This window comes from Gavia stellata, chromosome 8 (genome assembly GCF_030936135.1).
Source record: "Gavia stellata isolate bGavSte3 chromosome 8, bGavSte3.hap2, whole genome shotgun sequence".
NCBI lineage: Eukaryota > Metazoa > Chordata > Aves > Gaviiformes > Gaviidae > Gavia > Gavia stellata.
Window position 1 is genome coordinate 43993738 of NC_082601.1, and position 20489 is coordinate 44014226.

General features: G+C 58.7%; 1 protein-coding gene across 1 annotated transcript in view; it reads right to left on the bottom strand.

Annotated features, from left to right (window-relative positions):
• COL18A1 (collagen type XVIII alpha 1 chain) overlaps positions 1-20489 on the bottom strand; it is a 42245-nt gene that overhangs the window by 13363 nt on the left and 8393 nt on the right. The gene's annotated exons all lie outside the window — the stretch shown is intronic.

Below are 20489 nucleotides of genomic sequence, written 5' to 3' on the forward strand. Positions count from 1 at the left end.
ATCCCAGGACAAGCTCACAGGGTCACCCCAGCTGGAAATAAATCAGAGCCATCCCCTTGCAACACCCTGGGAACGGGGCTCGAGCCGGCGCGCCCCGTCAGCTTCCCAGATGATCTCAATTTGGAGCTCGCCTCCTTTCCCGACTCCTGTTTCTCAAGGCGCTTAGGGAAGTTCTGCTCGGGACGGTCTCTCCTACCCGACGCAGCTGAACATCTGGCCGGGGTGAGCCGGCCCTCTGTACGCCAGCTCCTGTTGTTTTGTGTTTTGGCAGCAGGCACATCCTCATCGCCCACACACCGGGCGCTGGATTCCTCCTCTCCTATGTCAACTGCTCGGGGTGGGTGCCAACTCGATGGGAGCGAGCATGCCGTGTGCTTTTTAACTCCGCGTTTCCCGGGAGCGAGGAAACCCAACCACCTCGGCTCTAAAACGGCTGAGGGCTCCATACTAGGAACGGATGTTCAGTGCCGATTTTGGCCCCATCCTGAGTCAGGAGCAGGAGCTGAGACAATTCAACGTCCCCAACTCTATCCCTGGCGTTTCACGTGAGCAATGGGGGGGTATCAGAGGTGTGCTGAGCCCAGGAGGACCAGCGAGGAACCTCCACCCTCCGGAGCCAGGCATTGCCCTCCAGAGCTCTTAAAAAAAAATAAAAAGAGGGGGAAAAAAAAAAAATAAAGAAGAAATCAGCCCAGCCTTGCCCAGCCTGGAAGGAAAACATGTCTCTTGGGATGGTGGGAGGAGATGAAAATCTGGGTGCTTCTTCCAAAGCCTGGGGGTACCTGCGCACACAGAGCATGCCCAGCCTCCCCTCGCTGCTGAGCTGCAATGCCAGCACCAGCCCCGTGACCGGGACCCAGGCAGCAGAGACGTTAGAAATGCCACCGATTAGAGGTGGGGGCAAGTTTTCTCTCTGCCAGACCCCAGACCCACTGATCCTCTCCTCAGCCTGCTGCTCTGAAACTACTCTGTGCCCACGCTGCTCCCCCAAGCTCCCAGTCCCTCCCAAGATTGGCACCCCAAAACTAAGCCCCCAACTGGGAGGAAATCTCCCTCACATTCTTGCACCAGCCCTAACCCCCTCATTTGCCACCACTGGGATCGGGCTTCCCCATGGGGCATCTCCAGCTCGCTCGGAGGGGAAGGGCTCAGCGCAGGCCCTCTGCCTCGCCAGCTGCAAGGACCTCTGGATCCTGGATCCCAGCATCCTTTGGAGCCCAGCATCCTTTCATCCCCAAATGTGCGCAGCCCTACACCAAAAATGATGGGGCGAGTGAGTGAGGCTCCCCCAGGCCCGCAGCGAGCCCCAGCCTGGCACCCACCCTTGAGACACCCCATGCTCAGGCACCCCATGCTCAGGCACCCCACAAGCTCGCTCCCACTGACCCGTCCCCAGCTGTGCCGTCCCCAGCCGCATCAGCCACCCTGCAGCAGGCGGCTGCGGCCAAGCCGATCGCAAACACCAGGATGCGGGGATGGAGCCTATCTTGGGCTGGAGGAAGCCAAATTCACAGCAGCTTTAAGGGAAGAGGAAACCAGAGCTTCCTCCCGGGGGTCCACATGGGTGTAAGACCCAGCGCTGCAATTTCTGCAGCCAGACAAGCCATCCTCTGCACCCGGGGCTTGGGATGATGGGGGACAGGCTGAAAGAGGCTTTTGTTAGCAATGAAATTTTCAGCCATGCTCCCCTTGGCGTTTCAGCCGGCTCTGGGATCCTCCCTCCTCTCCAAACATGCCACTCGCCCCCGAGCCCGGGGTGGGAGCTGGGTGCTGGCGCTTCCCAAAGCAAACGGGGACACATCTTTCCCCTGCCCAACACGCAAAGCAGGCAGAGGCCAGGGCTGCGAGGCTGGGGAGCGGGGAAGGGGGGTAAGGGGAGACCCCTTCAAATGGCTGCTCCCCTGCAAAAGTCAAGTATCCCTTCTCAATCCAAAACCTTTCAGGCCATACCTGCTTTTTCCAAAGGGCACCCAGAGCCCAAAAATCACACCCCCTCCTCCCTGCGGCAAACCGGCACCACCCACCCCAGAGCACGGATAGCCAGAGACAGCTGACGCTGCAGCGGTTTCGGGATGGGTGCTGGCACGGGATGGCTGTGGGGATGTCTCTAGCGACCCAGCCATTTGCTCCTGTTGCCATTGGACAGGACCCAGGGGTGCTCCAAGCCACCTTCCCGCTCTGCCATGACTTTCCTGGCTGACCCGAGCCGGGGCTGCAAGTGTGGCCCCGTGCATCCCATCCTGGCTGGGGTGCAGGGGACCCCCAGCATGCAGGAGCATCTCAAGTCACTCCATGGGGTGCACCACAGTCCCCACGTCCCCCACCCCTTCCCAAGGCTGCCCATCCAGGAGTGCACAGGCCTCCCCCCGTCCCCCCCCAGCATCCCCATGATCCCGCCGCATCCCCCCGGGGTCAGCCGGAGAACAGAGCTGCTTTGACGCTGAGGGGACCACATGTGCGACCCTTGTCTGCTGGCCCCCAGCTAAATCACCCCTCTGATGACAGCGGGTGTCTCGCTGCTCCTGGTCGGCAGCCCCAGGCCATCACCCGAGGGCACGGGGGAGCCGCGTGGGAACACAGCCCCATTCAGAGAGCTCAGCGGGGGAAGTGGCGAGGTCCCGCTCCTGCTTTCATCCCAAACTGTGTTCTTGCTCTTACACCCTGATGTGCATTTCTCCGAGCGCCAGTCCCCCCCCACTCCCTTTCTTTCACCCCGCTGCCGAAAAGGCATGTCTCAGTCCCTGGCTGACATACAGAAGGGTCACAGCCACCTAATGATGAAGCTGGAGGTGAAGTAACCTCTCCCGCCTGCCAAGCGGGGGGGATCAAACATTAGCCGTTGGGTAAATCATTGACCCCAAGGCAAAGGGCCGCTCTGGGAGAGGGGAGCGTGCAGGCACGGCCACGGGTCACCTTGAAGCCTCCTCACTGCCATGGCCCCAGATGCTGCTGCGGTTGGGTGGTCACAGGGTCCTGGTCCTTCCCCTGTCCTTGCGGGGAGCTGCCAGCTCTGCAAGAGCCCCGCTCCCAGGATAGACACCTCAAAGCCCTTCGCTGTGCGCTATGGCACCTGCAAACCAGCCCCCAATGCCAGCACGATGCACTTGGGGAGCATCTCTTGTCCTGGCCACCAGGACGTTGTCTTTTAACCTGGCCACTGTATTTCACTGGGGGTGAAATGGCTCGAGGATGGGATGGTGATGCTCAGCCTTGCGGAGAGAGCTAAAACCCGCTGGCAGTCCCTGTTTGAAGAAGCTGAGGCCGGATGGAAAGTGATCTTGGACTCAGCAGCATCCCATGGGGACAAGGCAGAAGCATCCCTCCACACATAAAAACCTGGAGGAGTCTGGGGAGGGGAGACACACACACAAACACGTGGACATCACCCAGCCACATTACCTGCAGAAGCATTAATAAAGACACAAGAATACCCTTCGTCCTCCTCGGGGAGAGAATCACAAGGCAGAGGCAGACGCCCACCGGCCAAGTGCATCCAACACAGGTCTCTGACAGCCTCGCAGAAGCCCTGGCACGGCGGGGGGGTTATGGGGACTGAGGCACTACACCCGGGGAGCAGGAGCAAGCAGAGAAACCACTCCACGTAGCGATGGCACCGCGATTCAAGCAGCCCCTCCCACTCATGCAAAGCCGCCCGAATTTCCGCCTCGCTGCCGTGGCGGAGGTAATTCGGTAATCTGAAATGGTCGGTGCCCAGCACGCTGCAGAAGGGCAGGCGGGTCGGGACGGGCAGGCAATGGCCAGCTGGCGGCATCAGTCTGGGTAAGAAGGATGCGAGCCCTGTGCCACTACTACTGTAGAGTTGAGTAGCGGCGGTTAGTAAATCAAACTTGAGAGGACCGGAGTTATTGACAAGAGGAGGATCCACACCATTAGCCACCCTCCTGTTAGGCAAAGGAGGACTCTGGCTCCCATTTGTGCCGGCCAGCGCCAGCCCCCAGTAGCCAGTGCTGTGCCGCAGGTTCGGTGGGGCAAGCGATGCTCCGTGGCGGTGTCGGGGCAGTTGTGCTGTGGGGTCTTGGGGGAGCACCGCCTGCTCATGGGTACCATCACCTGGTGAGAAAGGGAAAGGGGCACTACCTGGCCGGGGACCTGCCGGTCTCTGCAAGAACACCTGTGTTCCCATCGCTGCGGGCATCCCCGTCCCAAGGAGCTGTGGGTCCTCAGTGGTCCCCGTCCCCAGGAGCTGCGGGTCCTCAGTGGTCCCCATCCCGAGGAGCTGCGGGTCCTCAGTGGTCCCCATCCTGAGGAGCTGCAGGTCCTCGGTGGTCCCTGTCCCCAGGAGCTGCAGGTCCTCGGTGGTCCCCGTCTCCAGCAGCTGTGGGTCCTCAGTGGTCCCTGTCCCCAGGAGCTGCGCATCCTCGGTGGTCCCCGTCTCCAGCAGCTGTGGGTCCTCAGTGGTCCCCGTCCCCAGGAGCTGCACATCCTCGGTGGTCCCCGTCCCCAGGAGCTGCGGGTCCTTGGTGGTCCCCGTCTCCAGCAGCTGCACGTCCTCGGTGATCCCCATCCCCAGGAGCTGCAGGTCCTCCTTGGTGGTCCCTGTCCCCAGGAGCTGTGGGTCCTCAGTGGAGCTGCTGGCCGTATCCTGGCCAGGGGAAGGTGACGTGCTGTGGGAAGGAGTGATGTTTGGCCATGCCGTGCTCTCCACTAGCCCCGTGGCATTCCCGTCCCACTGCTCGGTGTTTTCGGTCGCGGGCCCCTCGCTCGCAGGTGCTGCTGTGCCGGGATCCTGCTCCTGGCACTGTGGGGTGGTGACGTCCCCCACCGCCTGGCCACCCCACGTCCCCAGGGACGTGCTGGGGGTGGGAGCTGCTTCAGAGGTGAGTGGCTCCAGCGTCGCAGTTCCCTCGCCGGGTGCTGCTGGGCTTCCTGTGGTCTTCGTGCTGCCCCAAATCCCGTCCAGGAGCTGCGTTTCAGAGGAGGAGAAGCAGCAAGCCAAGAGGAGCAGAAACCCCAAGAAAGGTGGGGCTGGGGCCATTAGGAAGGGAAAACGAGCCCAGTTGATTCGGAGGATGAAACCAAGAGGCCAGAGGAGGAAAAGGAGGGAAGAGGCAGGACTTTTGCCCCGTCCAGACTCACAGAGCGCTCACATCGCTCTCTTCTCCCCGGCTCCGGCGCACGACCCTTCAAACCAGAGCAGAGCGGGAGGAGTGGCCGCGCCGCCGGCCCTGCCAAACCCTCCTCTCCCGAGCGCCAGCCTCCCCGCACCCGGCACGGCCCCCCAGGGACCCTGCTGCCTGGCTGGGAAACCCACCTGAGCCCCCCAAAACCTCTGGGAGCCGAGCCAGCCTTCAGACGCACCCTGTTCCCTGTCCCAGCTGCTGCTGCCAGCTTTTTAACTCCTTCCTGCCCAGAAAATCCCAAATCCTCTCTCCCTGCTCAGTGGCTCTGGTTAAATTACTGTCATGGAGAGCTGTATGCGGAGGGATCACACTTGGACACAGTCCCCACGGATGCCCAGCTTCAGCGGATGCGTGGTTCACCCCCTCCAGGTCTTGGGAAAGGTTATAACCTCAGAGCAAAACCGAATGAGGAAGGAAAAAAAATCCCAGAAAACATTTCCAAGATTTCCACTGTCCGGAAACACAACAAGTCCCAAAAGTCAAGTGCTTTTGAGCCGCTTTCCCAGCTCAGTTCCAGGGCCAGGACCTCCCCAGATGCTGCTGCAGGACAGCGAGGGGAGTGTTTGCGACCCCCCCCCTGCCATGAGCATCATGTACCAGTGGTGCCTGGAAGCCAGGAGCTCTGAGCCACCACAGCCTCGAACACTCGAGTTTTCCTGAAGCCTGGATGAAAACCTCCCCTGGGGAACGCTGGCGCTCTCCCACGCCCAAAAAATTCAGTTGCTCTTCACCCCAGCTTAAAAAATCACCAAAAATCCACTTATCTGGCCTGTTTCCTCACCTCAACAATGCCCAGCTCTGGAGACAATGAGCCCTCATCCCTGAGGACCACCAAGTCCCCGGTCCCCTGCCAGGATGCAGCACACCCATGGACCACACTGCCATGCTGCTCTTGCCATGACGTGGGGCGAGTCACCTTTGTGGCTCAAAAAATGTCCCCAAGAAGGGACATTGGAGGTGAGGTGACAATTTTGGCTCCCCCTAGCCGGATGCTGTGCAGCTGGGAAAGCTGCAGTCTGCGCAACATTTCCCATGCTACTTTTTAAGTGAATCGGGTCAGTTTTCCCCTTAAAAATGGCAGCTGGCATGGCAAGGATGCTGTAGCTGTTGCTAATAGGCTTGCCCCACGACTGATGCTGTTAGGGGCGCGTGTTGCGGAACAGCCCACGACTAATCGAGCGCGGGACGCATTTTTGTCCGTATATCAGAGTTTCCATACGGCCCGCCCAAAGCTCATGTGCTCCCATCAACCTGATGAAAGGAGCCAGCCTGCCAACCCGCCCCGGCGTGTTTGGACGGGACCCCGCTGCGCCCGGCTCTGCTCCCCTGGGGCGAGGGTGCGGCGTCCCGGCAGGGTGCGGGACGCTCCTGCGTCCTTGGTGCATCTGAGAGGGATGCCGGTGCCTGCTGCTCCTCTCCCACCAGTGGGAAGGACAAGCTTGGTGTTCCCACAGCCTCTCCCCCAAATTTGGGGGAGATAAGTGGGGTGGATGCCAGCCTGCAGCGGGGATGCGATACAAGCCCCCCAGAGCTGCGCAGCATCCCTAAGGCAGCTCCCAGAGCCAGCGGGGAGCATCACGAGCCCCGATGAGCCGCCTTCTCTCAGCTGGGAGGGTTTCGGTGGTGGCACCATGCTGGGGTGCCCCAAGCATGTGCAGACACATGCCCAGCTGGAAAAAATCCCATTTCTCCCTTCTGCTGGGATTAGGCAGCTCATGATAGTGGAGCAGAGCAAAGCAGCAATCCCCTGGGACCTCCCCACGTGTGGGGCTGCCACCGCCAGCCCTCGTTAAGTCAATGATCTTCATTTCACTGCACACCTCCACACCGGCAGCTCCGGGGGAAGGAGCCAGGGCTGGGGCATCCCAAAATAAGGGACCTGGGATTTCCAAAATAAGGGCTCGGAGGGTGGCCTGGTGGCACGGGTGGTACTAGAGCATCCCAACCCAGCGTGCTCAGCTCTGCCACTTACCAAGCGGCCAGGCAGGGACAGGGAACGTACCAGCCGGTGCAATATTTTGGAGAAGTATTAACCCAAAGGGAAGCCCCAGCAGCTGGCTTGCTGGCAGAGCAGAGGAAACCCCTTGTGCTAGCCTCCTCTAGGCTAAAGGTTCCCAAAAAGCACTTTGCACGCTCCAGGGGATGCTGCCGGAAGCTCATTATGACCTTCCACTTCTTTAAAAGCAAAATTGGACCCAGTCTGGTCCCAATTCCCTCCTGAACAGGCTGGCTGCATCGTCCCACTGCTGTCCAGCATCCGCCAGTACAGCCTGGTCCCTCTGGAAAATGGGGATGAAGCTGTCCTGCTCACTGCGGGCTCAGTCCTCTCCCAGAAGGAAAGAGAAGAAAAGAGAGGGGAAAAAGAGGGGGGGGAAGGAGAAGAGAGAGGGAAAAAAAGGGGGAGGCAGGGAGAAAGGGGGAGGGGGGAAGAGGGGGGGGAAAAGAGGGGGGGGAAAGAGGGGGGGAAAGAGGGGGGGGAAAGAGGGGGGGGGAAAGAGGGGGGGGGAAGGGGGGGGGGAAGAGGGGGGGGGAAGGGGGGGAAGGGGGGGGAAAGAGGGGGGGGGAAGAGGGGGGGGGAAAGGGGGGGGGGAAAGGGGGGGGGAAGGGGGGGGGAAGGGGGGGGAAGAGGGGGGGGAAGAGGGGGGGGAAGAGGGGGGGAAGGGGGGGGAAGGGGGGGGAAGAGGGGGGGGGAAGAGGGGGGGGAAGGGGGGGAAGGGGGGGGAAAGAGGGGGGAAAGAGGGGGGAAAGAGGGGGGGAAAGAGGGGGGAAAGAGGGGGGAAAGAGGGGGGAAAGAGGGGGGAAAGAGGGGGGGAGGGGAAGAGGGGGGGAAGGGGAGGGGAAGAGGGGGGGAAGGGGGGGAAGGGGGGAAGAGGGGGGGGAAGGGGGGAAGGGGGGGAAGGCGGGGGAAGGGGGGAAGGCGGGGGAAGGGGGGAAGGGGGGGGAAGGGGGGGAAGGGGGGAAAAGGGGGGGAAGGGGGGGGAAGGGGGGGAGGGGGGGAAAGGGGGGGGAAGGGGGGGGAAGGGGGGGAAGGGGGGGAAGGGGGGAAGGGGGGGAAAAGAAGGGGGGGAAAAGAAGGGGGGGAAAAGAGGGGGGGAAAAGAGGGGGGGAAAAGAGGGGGGGAAAAGAGGGGGGGAAAAGAGGGGGGAAGGGGGGGGGAAAGAGGGGGGGAAAGAGGGGGGGAAAGAGGGGGGGGGAAAGGGGGGGGGAAGAGGGGGGGAAAGAGGGGGGGGAAAGAGGGGGGGGAAAGAGGGGGGGGAAAGAGGGGGGGAAAGAGGGGGGGGAAAGAGGGGGGGGAAAGAGGGGGGGGAAAGGGGGGGGGAAAGGGGGGGGAAGGGGGGGGGAAAGGGGGGGGAAGGGGGGGAAGGGAAAGAGGGGGGGAAGAGGGGGGGAAGAGGGGGGAAGAGGGGGGAAGAGGGGAGGAAGGGGGGAGGAAGGGGGGAGGAAGGGGGGGAAGGGGGGGGAAGGGGGGGAGAGGAGGGAAAAGGGGGGGAAGAGGGGGTGGAAGGGGGGGAAAGGGGGGGAAGGGGGGGAAGGGGAGGGAAAGGGAGGGGAAAGGGGGGGAAAGGGGGGGAAAGGGGGGGAAAGGGGGGGAAAGGGGGAAGGGGGGAAGGGGGGAAGGGGAGGAAAAAGGGAGGGAATGGGAGAAAAAGGGGGGAAAAGGGGAGGGAAGGGGAAAAAAGAGAGGGAAAAAAGAAAAAGAGGGGAAAAAGAGGGGAAAAAGAAAGAGGGAAAAAGAAAGAGGGAAAAAGAAAGAGGGAAAAAGAAAGAGGGAAAAAGATGGGAAAAAGAGCCTGTCACGCAGGTTTCAGACCTGCAGCATCCCATCAGTGGTTAAAGAATAACGATGTTATTCTTTAGGGGTCAAACTGGGGTCGAGTGAGCAGTTTTCAAGCGACCCGGCCACGCGTGACCCCGTGCCGGTGGAGCAGCCCGTGGCGGTGGCCGGGGAGGGCAAACCTGGCCACGAACACACCGGGCTCGGCTGCGTCCCCAACCCGCGTCTGGAGCTCTCGCCGGGGCAGCGCTGGGTTGCTCTCCCCACAACATTTTAGGAGGGGACAGGGACCCTGCCCCAGCCCAGCTCAGCAAACCCCCCCCCTCCATAGAACAAGGCCGGATGCCCCAGCAAGAGCTGGGCAGGCAGAAATGGAGGGACAGACAGACAGGCAGAGATGGAGGGACAGACGGACAGGCAGAAATGGAGGGACAGATGGACAGGCAGAGATGGAGGGACAGACGGACAGGCAGAGATGGAGGGACAGATGGACAGGCAGAGATGGAGGGACAGACGGACAGGCAGAGATGGAGGGACAGATGGACAGGCAGAGATGGAGGGACAGACGGACAGGCAGATGGACAGCAGAGGGAGCCTCAAGCCGAGCAGAGCGCGGGAGCATCCTCAGGACACCCATTTTCTTGCACCCCATCAGGGGTGACGACCCATCCTGGTGGTCTATCTCGGCCACGAGCCCAGAGGTCACCCAGGTCCGGGCAGGAACCGGCAGCGGGTTTTGCAGGGTGCAGTCGGACAGAGTGCAGGCCAGGAGCTGTGACCTGCGGCTTCTTTCCTCCCCCTGCTCGCATCTTGAGGGAAGGTCTCTGCAAACCGGTGGGGGACCCCAGGTCCGAGATGTCCCGAGTGAGAAGCCTTGAGCTCAAAAAGCTTAAGCGCGGCTGCAGGAAGGGCTTTAATGCTGACAGCGGATCCCGCTGCCAAGAGATTGAGTCACAGAGGGAAAGAGCCCCCCCAGGGCACCCCCCACTCAGCCATGTGCCCCTGGAGCTGGGGAGTGATGGAGCTCACAGCATCCCATGGCAGAGCTCCCAAGGAGCCTTCCTTAGAAATCAGGGGCTTTAATTAACAAATTTGCCCATTACTGGGCTATTTTTATCCATTTTCTGTTTGCCTGAGTCCAGTCCCGACTCCCCGCCAGCCCGCAGGCAGGATGGCTGCAAATTGCCTTTTGTTTTTAGGCACCACTACAAATGCCCCCAGTCCCTTCGGAGCAGCTGCGCTGACCCACGCACAGCATTGTGTTGGGGGGGTGCTCCATGAAATGCCCCCCCAAAGACCAGCAGGAAGGATGTCTGGGATCAGTCCCAGAATGCAAACACACTACAGCCCCACAATCTTTCCAGAGCCCACCGGCACTTCAGCAGCTGGCCGAAAGCTTGCCAGGTTACCACCAGCAATGGCAACATTGCCATTGAGTGCTCCAGAAAGCATCCACCTCCAAAGGGCACAAAACCGCAGGAGAGCAAGCGTTTGGGACCGCCGCTGATTCCCCATCCATACATCTCCCCTTCCATGGATGCCGCTGGGGAAGGAAGAAAACTTTGACACTGGCACAGCCAAAATGCTGGAGGCGGGAGTACTCATGCACTGAGCAGAAAAATTCAGCAACTGTCAGCGGCAGATGGTATCTGTAAATGCTATCGATGTTTGGGGTTTTAATCCATTCTTCATCTAAAAGCCCAAACAACAGTTAAAAAACCCTCATCGAGACACACGCAGAGGATATTGCCACATTTCGAGCTGCTGACCTCCCATGCGGAGACAGCCCCCGGGAAGAGACAGTGGGACCCAGCCCATGGACGGGAGCTCAGCCAGGGAGACGGGAAGGCAGTGGCTGGGGATGAGGATGCACAGGGGCCGAGCCAGCATTAGTGATGGCACCCGTCACAGCCCCAAAAATGATTCAGGTGCCAGTTTGCCGAGACCTGCCTGTGGGCCAGTGTTTCCCCCCTGCCTCTGGCTGCGCAACACCGCCGAGCCCCTGGGACCACAGCATTCCTAAACGTTTACTCATGGAGAGCCAGAAACATCCTCCCAGCAAATTCCTTGATAAGATAAACCGTGAAAATGTCACGACTGCCTCAGGGAGCCATCAAACAACCCCAGGGGGGAAGAAGGGCAGCCATACCCAGACCCCCGCCGTCACCTGCATCCTTCTCCCACTCTCAAACTGAGCAGAGACGGAGGCACCCGCTGTGCTGGGGCGTCCATCCTACTCATCTAAGGAGTATTTTTGTCAGCCCTCATGGGAAATGATGTGGGCAAAGGCAGCGGGCAGGGCGAGCAAAGCAAACAGCCTTCCTTCCAAGTGTGGCTAAAAATACCCATGGGGGTCAAGCCCCCGGGGAACAGTGCGCCAAGGGGCAGGTCTCACCGAAGGCATCTTGAGTTTGCCTTGTAACTCGTTACCCTCCAGCGAAGACCAGGAGCCGCAAGCCAGAGAAAGCATGGCCAAGAGATGCTGGTGTCCCCCTTTTCCCCATCCACATGGGCAGGAGGACAAGGCAGCGGGGGCAAGGAATTGGGGCTGGGATGACTTTGGACACCCTGTGAGGTGTTCTGGCCACCCCAGATGGTAGAGAGTGGCCATCAACCTCCAGGCACAGCCGAACCCAAGGGAGGTCTTCAAAAATGCAAGAAGGTCTTTAAAATGCAAGGTGAGCTTGGTGTGACCTGTAGCCCCCAGCCCCACCACCGGTGTGTCCCCCCAAGCCCTCCCTCCGCAGGGGCCACCGGCTCTGCTTCCTATCACTCGTCTCCCTCCGGTGCTGACCGACAGCCCGGAGATAAAGCGAGGGGAGGCGAGGGATGGAATGCGACCCCCTCACTCACGCTCCTTGGTGTTAATAAATCACCTTGCAGACTAATTGCTCCTTGGAGGGGGAAGACGCACTCCCCGTCTCACCCCCACCAAGGTCCCGGTTCAGCCTGGGAGCCACACTCCCAGGAAGCCCCGAATTTCAATCGCGTTCCTGGCATTCCTGCCCTACAAATTTCAATCGCATTCCTGGCATTCCTGCCCCAGCACGCAGCCGAGGGGGCTCCGCACCGAGGGGGCTCCATCAGCACCCGCGACCACCATTCGGGCAGGCACAGGGAGGCTATTCCGGTTATCGGAGAGGGGGGTCGGTCCCCATCTCTGTGAGGGACTGAGCGGGTCCATGCTGGGGAGCTCATCCCTATTCGTAGGCACCTATTTATCTAGAAATACAGGGAGACCAATGCACCCGGCATCCCGGCTCACGGATGGATGCTGTCCTATGGGATGGATGCTGTACCACAGGATGAGGGAAGATCAGGGCTGGGATGGAGGGTTTGCGAGCTGACTCAATGCCATTGCAACCTGCTCATTTGCACAAAGCAAAGCGGAGAAGAGGAGGACAAGCTACCCAGGCAGGGTACGCTTCCCTGGAGCACAAAGGAAGTCTTCCAGCATCACACAGCAGAGAAGCCAACGAAGCCCAAAACGTCAGGACACGACTCCCACAAGCATATTCCCAGCCATAGAGAGGGCTGGGCACCAAGAGGGACTGGGAAAGGGCCCACGGGACACCCTGCCCACCCCTCAACCCTGCTTGCACGCTGCACCATGCCAGGATGTTGCCACCGATGTCAAGGAGCGCTGCCGGAGAGTAACCCTGCACCAGCTTTGAAGGCTGCATGACAAAAGCTGGGAGTTGCCCATTCCCAGCTGTTTTTCAGGACTTTAGTGCAGAGGAAAATACCAGCACAGATTAAAAAAAAACCCAATTCACCATACAAAACACAGAAGAGCTGCCAAACAAAGTAGTACCTGAAGCTATGATGGAGCAATACAGCATCCATCCCGCGGTACAGCATCCGTCCTGCATCCGCCGCAAGCTGGGGATGCCGGGTGCTAGCTGCTCCGTGCTGCTGCAAGACGCAACTGCCGCAGCTTGTGGGTGCTTTATGGAGCCTCTCCGCAGCTTTACGGTGAGGGAAACCCACCCAGCAGTTCATTAACCTCATCCTCAGTGCAGCTTGCAGCAAACAAAAATCCAAGCTCATGCAGTTGCTGCGGGGCCAGGTGGTGAGCACCACTATTTTGCTAGGGAATGGAAAAGAAAAGAGGGATCTGGGAGGGGTTTTTGGTTTTGGACTTCAGCTGCAACCTCCCGCTCATCCAACCAGCCTCAGTCTTGTCAACGCTACCCCCCTGCAGCGCAGGGGACTTTGTTTAGGTTGGAGCCTCTCAAAGCCCCCGGCTGTGCTTGTAATAAGACTCCTTGTCCACTCTGTGGTCCTTCCACCTCTCTGCACTCCTTAGACAATAGTTCACCTGTGCTGCTGACTTTGGCATCATTTCCCTGCTCTTTCCAAAGTTTCCTCTGCACCAGGCAGCCGAGCTTGGCTATCCTGCTTTGGCACCCCATCCCATCCCAGGGTTGTCTGCTGGGCACTGTGCTTCATGCCAGACCTCGCCATGGCTTTCTGCCACCCAAGGTGGCGGAATACGTGGGGGTGAGATGTCCAGCAGACCCTTTTGGGGGTGGATCAAAGCTATTTAATGCCTTCGTCAGCAGCCTGGATGAGGGGCCAGTTAAACAGGGAAAGTGTTGTCCGGCCCTTGAACCTACCCAGCTGCACATGTCCCAGCGCTAAAGAAAAAACAAATCAGTTGAACACCTTGAAATTAAGTTGAGCGATGACAGCTTGATGTCAGCCAAGGCTGAAATCCCCTGCTCCCTACCAGGATGACAGGCTGTGTCTCCACTGGCACAGAAAGTATTTAAGCAGCAAAATTTAGATCTTTTGAGAAAGTCCAAGCACCACTGGCGACGGACATTAAAGGGGTCAAACAGGTCGATGTTGTCCGTGCCTACTTTTGCTGCTCCATGCAAGTGGAGAGCAGGTATCTCAGCTTTCTTTGGCGCTGGGAAAAGGCAACAGGACCTGGATGAGGCCCGAAAGCATGTCATCCCTTTCTAGCCAACAACCAAACATGCCGGGTGAGAGATCTACTAGTCCTCGGTATAAGCAGGAGATGGGGACCAAAAGCCATCGGTTGACCAATTATTCCCTTCTTCAGCAAATCACTTGGTTTTAAAGATAAAATATGACATCAATAAATATCTTTAATTCCCTGGAGTTGACCGCATACAATATGACAGATGTCAAGAAGAAGCATAGGGGTAAATTGGGTTCCTGCTTGCATGCCGATGGGGATTCAGGAGCAGGTTTGCCCCTTCCTGAGCAGGGAGACGGTGCCATGGGGGGGCACTGTCCCTGGCATCAGCATCCCAAAGCAAAGCCGGCCAGCCCACGGGCACGCTGCCACTGGCCAAGGACAGCCACGCAGCACAGTGCCATGGAGATGGGTCGATGCAAGCTGTTTTCCAGGATGCTAAGGGTTAAAAAAAAAAAACCCCAAACCACACAAAAAAGCCAGCAGGCATGCCTGAAGAGGAGGATTAGAAAGAATAGGGCCATTTCTCAGCAAAGACTATGGCAACGTAAATAGAAAAGTAACATTATGCTCAAGACAGGGCCCTTTTGCTTCCCTCCTGCCCTACAATGCCACTATTGTTTTGCTGACAACTAGTAATTATCCCAAGCCGCACACACTGGTATTCCCACCCTTTAACCAGGAGGGATTTTGCTGCCGCCGACCCTCTGACACCAGCAAAAATTCACATACCACAGGGTTCAAAGCGGGGGGTAGGCTGGAAAGGCTGGGCGAGCTGCACCGGGTACGTCATTCGGGGACCTCCTTTTAGTCATCCATAAAAAGCAATGCTTTTAAGGATGGTTTTGCTGACGGCCATGCTTGGGGTTCAAGGTGCCCCAAACAACAGGGGGTCTTTTCCCCCATCCAGAGTGAGCAGTACCCATCACCACCATGGATGTCAAAATATTCACCTCCCACATATCCAAGTCAACGCGGCGCATCCTTTCTCAGCCTGGCAGCAAAGAGGAAACTGCAGAAAAAGAAATAATCCCATGGAGGCACGGTTTTCCTTCCCTCCTAAAAAGCTCAGGCATCCCCGGGGACCCTGGACCCCTGGGATGAGCCCCTGCAGGCAGCTGCTGCCCTGCTGCCCGCTGCAAGGGGGCTGTAATGGGGATGAGTCGGAGCCATCACTTCTCATGTACGGGATGGGGGAGTCCCGGTCCCAATCTCCCCAGCCCACCAGAATTCCAGCCCAGTGATGGCACCAGCTCAGTTAAGGTGATAAAAAACGCTGGAAACTGCCTCAAGATGGACTGAAACACTCCCACGGTCAAAATGTGGATTTTTTTTCTGCTTTTACAGGGTGGTGCCTGAGGCAGAAAGACCAGAAAAAGGGCAAAAAAAATGCGTTTTTTTTTCTGCCACAGGCTGCAGGCAGCACAGCCAAGGACAGAGCAAGGCAGAGGACACACACAGCCACCAAAGGACCCGGCTACGAGCACCACAACCAGCTGCTCTGGGATTTATTGTTTTTTTTTTTTTTCTTCTGCGTTTTAATTACACGATCGCAGAAGTTTCTTCCTAAAGGGAAAGCTGGAAACCAGTTTTTCCTGCAGCAAGGCCAATTCCACAAATGCTAGCAGTGACCTGTAAAGATAAAAAAAGTCCTATAAATCAGCAGCGCAACATCTTTCCTTCCTTGCAGCGTCACTGGCCTGTTTCACTGGGGTGGGTTTTTATTTGTTGTTGTTTTAAGCACCCAAGAGAAAAGAAACCGCTCCTAAAACCCCACTTAACCTATCCCAGCTGCAGAAAAAAACCCCACGTAGGCAGGAGGAACTACGCTATGGGACTCCGGGCAAGCTTTAGCCTGTCTCCGCAGCACCCAGTCGGGCTCTGCGGCGAATGACACCCCCCTTCTCCCAACCCTGGAGCCCCGCCAGCCCCTCACCTAATTAAAGCGTGTGGCCGCTTGCAGGGCGGAAAGCTGGCAGCTGGAGCATGGAGGCTGCAGCACCTCTGGGGGTGAGCCCCGCCACCGGATCAGCACCCCGCTTTTAATGATGCTGAAGCCTGGAGGAGCTCCCAGGGTTGCACCGGGAACCAGCCGGCCCCGGCTCCTCTCCATCGCTCGCTTGGCTGGAGCGGCGACAGGGCTGCAGAGCAAAGATTAAACCCAGATTTTGCTCTTTAAACCGCTTTTGGCCAGAGGAGGTTGCTTTGTACCCTCCTTTTCGGGGATATTGGAGCACAACGGGATGGGGGGAGTAGCAAGGAAGGGACGAAGGCTTGCACGGCTCATGGGGGAAATGCTCACCGGCCCCTCTGCAAGGAAGGGAGGGCAGGAGAAAGCCCGGAAGGGGCCACAGGGAAAGCAGAGGAAAGGCTTAAAAGATTAAAATGGGACAATGTTATCAGTGGGCAGCTGCCCTGTGCCGCATAGGCGGGGGGGTCCGACTGCCGGCTCTGACTGTGTGGCGCCCACCAACACCCTGTGGTACCCACTGGGGTACCACCCATCAGATGTTCGGCTGCCAAACGCTGGCACCGGCTGCACCCCTGAACCCAGACACGGGCGGTGAAGCATCGCCAGCAACACTCGGAAGCAAACTGGGGTCATCAAGAGATTGAAGAGCAACAGTGCGATAAAAGATTAAACAGCAAAACAAAAGAAATAGGGAACATTTTTACTCCCTACCCAAGCAAACTTGTTTTTACTGGTGTTTGCACAACTGCAGTTCATCAGTCCAAACCACATCAACAGCACCCCAAGGCCAGAGGGATGCCGGCAGCTTAACAGCAACCCTTGCACAGCGACTGTTCGCACGGCCAGAGCATTGGGGGTGTACCAGGAGACCCGAGCGTTGGGATGCAGGGGATGTACTGGGAGACCCATTTCCGCTGAGAGAGTCAGATTTACAGTGACACGGGCCATCCCAGGTCCCAGAGCGGTCACAGTGGAGCTGGTGCAACCAGGTGGGCTGTACTTGGCCATGGAGCATCCCACTCCAGTGTGCTCCCCAAAGCAGGCTTCATGTCGGTCTGGGGGCACAGATGCTTCACCACCGACACACCCATCCCTGGATGGATGTGGGCAAGTCAAAACATCCATAAGCCTGTTTTATCACCCATCTCCCAAATTTCCCTGCTGCTGGACCAAAGCTAGCCAGCGGGAGCTGCCAGCAGAGCCTGGGGCAGGCGCAGGGAGTGGTGTCGGGGCTGCCCCCAGAGCCCATCCCACCTCTCCCTCCTGCCCAGCCATGCGGAGCGGCACGCATCCGGACCACCGGCCCAGGATGGAGCAGGACCCAGCCAATGTCTGCCTTACACCGCTGCATTAATCCTGTTGCTAGGACACCCGCGGGTGAAGAAATACAACACTTGACGGATTAGCGTCTAGACTGGTTGACCTTTCCCTCTGCTCGCGAGGTGGAACTGGGGCGAAAATCGGGCACCGTTGGCTAAAAGGAGGTGTTTTTTTCTTCAGATGGGAGCCAGGGAGGGAGGGACACCACTGTCACTGAAAGAGCCATTTCTTCACTACCTGCCGCCGGAGAGGGATGTGCAGGAGACAGACCCGGGTCTTGCAACCTGCTGCCAAGCCTGGGCTTTGCCCAGCAGCCCAGCTGACAAAAGAGCCTTTCATGAGAGAGGACGATGTCAACTCCGCAATTAGCAGGGGAAAAGAAAAAAGAGCCGAAAGAAGATTATTACCTCCAGCAGTTGCCTCTGGGGGCCCCTCTCACATGGTTTTGTTAACTCTTTCGACTGAGCCCAAGGAGGAGAGGGTGGGGAAGGAGCCACCAATGTCAGCAGCAGCCAGTGGCCGGCTGGACCCAGGGTGGCATCCCAGCCTTGCAGGGTGCCACGAGGAGACCTGTCCCCTTCGGTGCTGTTGGGGCAGGCTGGCAGCGAGCAATATCTCTGCCCCTGAGCTCCAATGCTGGATCGGACACAGAGGGAACCAGGACCACCTCCCTCCTGCGTCCTGACTGGGGGGAAACCACACTATCTCCAGCCCAGCCCTGTGAGAGTCCCTGCAAGATCAGATGCTGACATCGGCAAGCGGCATTCTTGCTCAAGCCATCAAGTGGCCACAGGGTATGCCACGTACCGAACCTCTTCGACCTCCTGCCTTGCTAAGTAATGGAACGGAGAGCCCATCCCAGCCCACTGGGTACCACGCACCAGGGGGGATGCCGGGACACCCCCACACCCTCCACCTTCACGGCCTGATGTCTCCATCTCTCCACCAAAAAGATGCAAATAGCTTGTTAAAATAAAAAAACACAGGTTTTTAATCAGATGGCACCCTGGTTACCTGGTGGGAAGAGGTTAAAAACCTCCCTCTGGGCATCTTTTCCTGATGCCAAAAACCCCACAGCTTTCCCTTTTGCCACCCACCATGAGGAAATCCAGGACGGGTCACCCAGAAGAGAGCAGCTCCGCCTAACCATGCCACTGTCCCCTACCCCAGGGGCATCACCTGATGCAAGTTGTCCCTGCAAAAAGCCATCCGGAGAGCAAATCCCCAACCTGGCCTCCAGCGGCTTTGGCAGGCAAGATGCCAGCCTGAGTGCACTCACAGGATGGGGACATGCAGGGACAGCTTGCCCGTCTACCAGGAGTGGCCCTGTGACCATCGCTTTCCAGGCTCACGCACTCCTGAGGAGCCAGCCCCGGCTTCCCTGCACCCCAAGGATGCTCTGGGGGGCTGGAGTGTTGGCCTTGTCCCTGCACAGAGATTTAACAGCAAGCTTCAGCCACAGACGCCCCGGAAGCAGATGCAGAAATTACAACTGGTTAATCAAGTCCTATGTTAAAAGCCAAAAACCGACACGTGCTGCTGCCACACACCCTCCTCCATCCACAACGTCAGGGACTTTCTCCCACTCCCCAATATCCAAGGGGATTTAGTACCAGCCAAAATCATTGCAGATCTCTTCCATGCCCTCTCCCATGCATCAGTGCCCCCTTTGAGCATCAGTTCTCAGCAAGACGAGGCACATCTTCCTGGAGGGTAGCTGCACTGTTGCCCCATGCACGTTGGTACCCAGGGGACGGGGAACGTGGCTGGAGGACAGGAGAGCCGTTGAGAGCACCCCACAGAGGGCAGAGAACAGATGGAGTGATGGGGTGAAGCAGAGCCCAGCACCAGCCCCCCATTCATCACAGAAGATGCTGCCTGCAGGCTGCGTACAGAGAGATGCACAGGATGCTCTTGGAAAGGGCCCATCTCCCTCAATAAGACTGTGGGGAGCTGAGCCATAGGGTCCATGCCTGCACCGGATCGGGCCTCTCCAGCAGGCTTGCTGGTGCTGGCATCTCCCGGGAGGGTGATGCCATGCTGTGCACTCCACACCAGGGCTCTGGGGAGGGAAACTCCACTCATGACGCACCGGGAGGTAATCTTACAAAACACGGTGACTCCTGGCTCCGAGAGCGCCCATCCCCTCCCCAGGGTAAATGACCCGGCACTCAATAGCGGATTGCAAATTCATTTAGTGAGGCAAGCGGTTATTAATCACAAGCACGTGCTAAAGAATGCTGGATTGAAGGCTTACAGTCCTGGCACGTGGGAGAGTAGCCACTAAAAGCCCTTAGCCTGTTTCAGGACCTGGCTGGGGAGATGCTGGCGTCAGGGAGAGGGTAACACGAAGTGTCCTGTAACGTGAAGTGTCCTGTCACCCGTGGGTCCCATGAGTGGGCAAGCCCACTCCCCTTGCCGCAGCACAGCCCCTTGTCTGAAAGAAGGGAGGGACAGAGGCTATAGGTACCCCATTCCTAGGGATGATGTTGAGAGTGGTCGGGTGTCCTAGAGGGGCTCCCCAGGAGGGAGCAGGGAGACGACCCCATGCTGGGGCTTGCCGAGGAACCTCAGGAATGGCTGCCGTCCCCAGACCAGGCTGGCCATGTAAGCACTCACCACTGACGCTGAGCCCAGGGTCTCCATCCGCACCCAGCCCCTGCTGAGGTTTCCCCAGGACGAGGGTCCTGGCCCCTCCGGAGAGCAGTTCAGGGCCAGAGGGGAAGGACCGAGCCAAAAAGATGCCTTTCCACCCTGGGGAGCTGGTTTGGAGCAAGACAAGACATCGTTTTACCTTCACCCTAACACACTGGTGGGTTCCGTGCTACCCTGACTTGCATGCATCACCCCCCCAAACCTGGACCATAGGTGCTTAGGAGAGGGGTCCACGTCACCCCTTCCCTGGGGACTCTGCTAATCCCATTGCTGGCAGGCACAGCAGAACATGCAACATCCCAGCACCACCCATCTCATCAGAGGCACAGGTCCCACATTGGCATCGGAGGGGGAAGCCCCTGGCTTTCAGCAACCCCTTGCCTTCCCCCATCCTGCATCGCTGCCCATTTAACAAATTACAGCCCATTGTAAACCAGGACAAACACGGAGCCCCTGACCCGGCAGCAGAAGCCTGGGACCCGCCAGCAGGAACGATGGCCAAAGCCTTGTGCACCCATCAAACGTGGACCTCCATGACCTGCCTCCCCGGGAGATGTACCCCGGCGCAGTGCTGCCTTGGCTGGGAATGTCGCCGGGCTGGAGGGAAAAGCGGACGGGATCCAGGCCACCATCCACGGCACGTGCGCAGCTGGCTTATCTGGGGTTATCGAAAAGGTG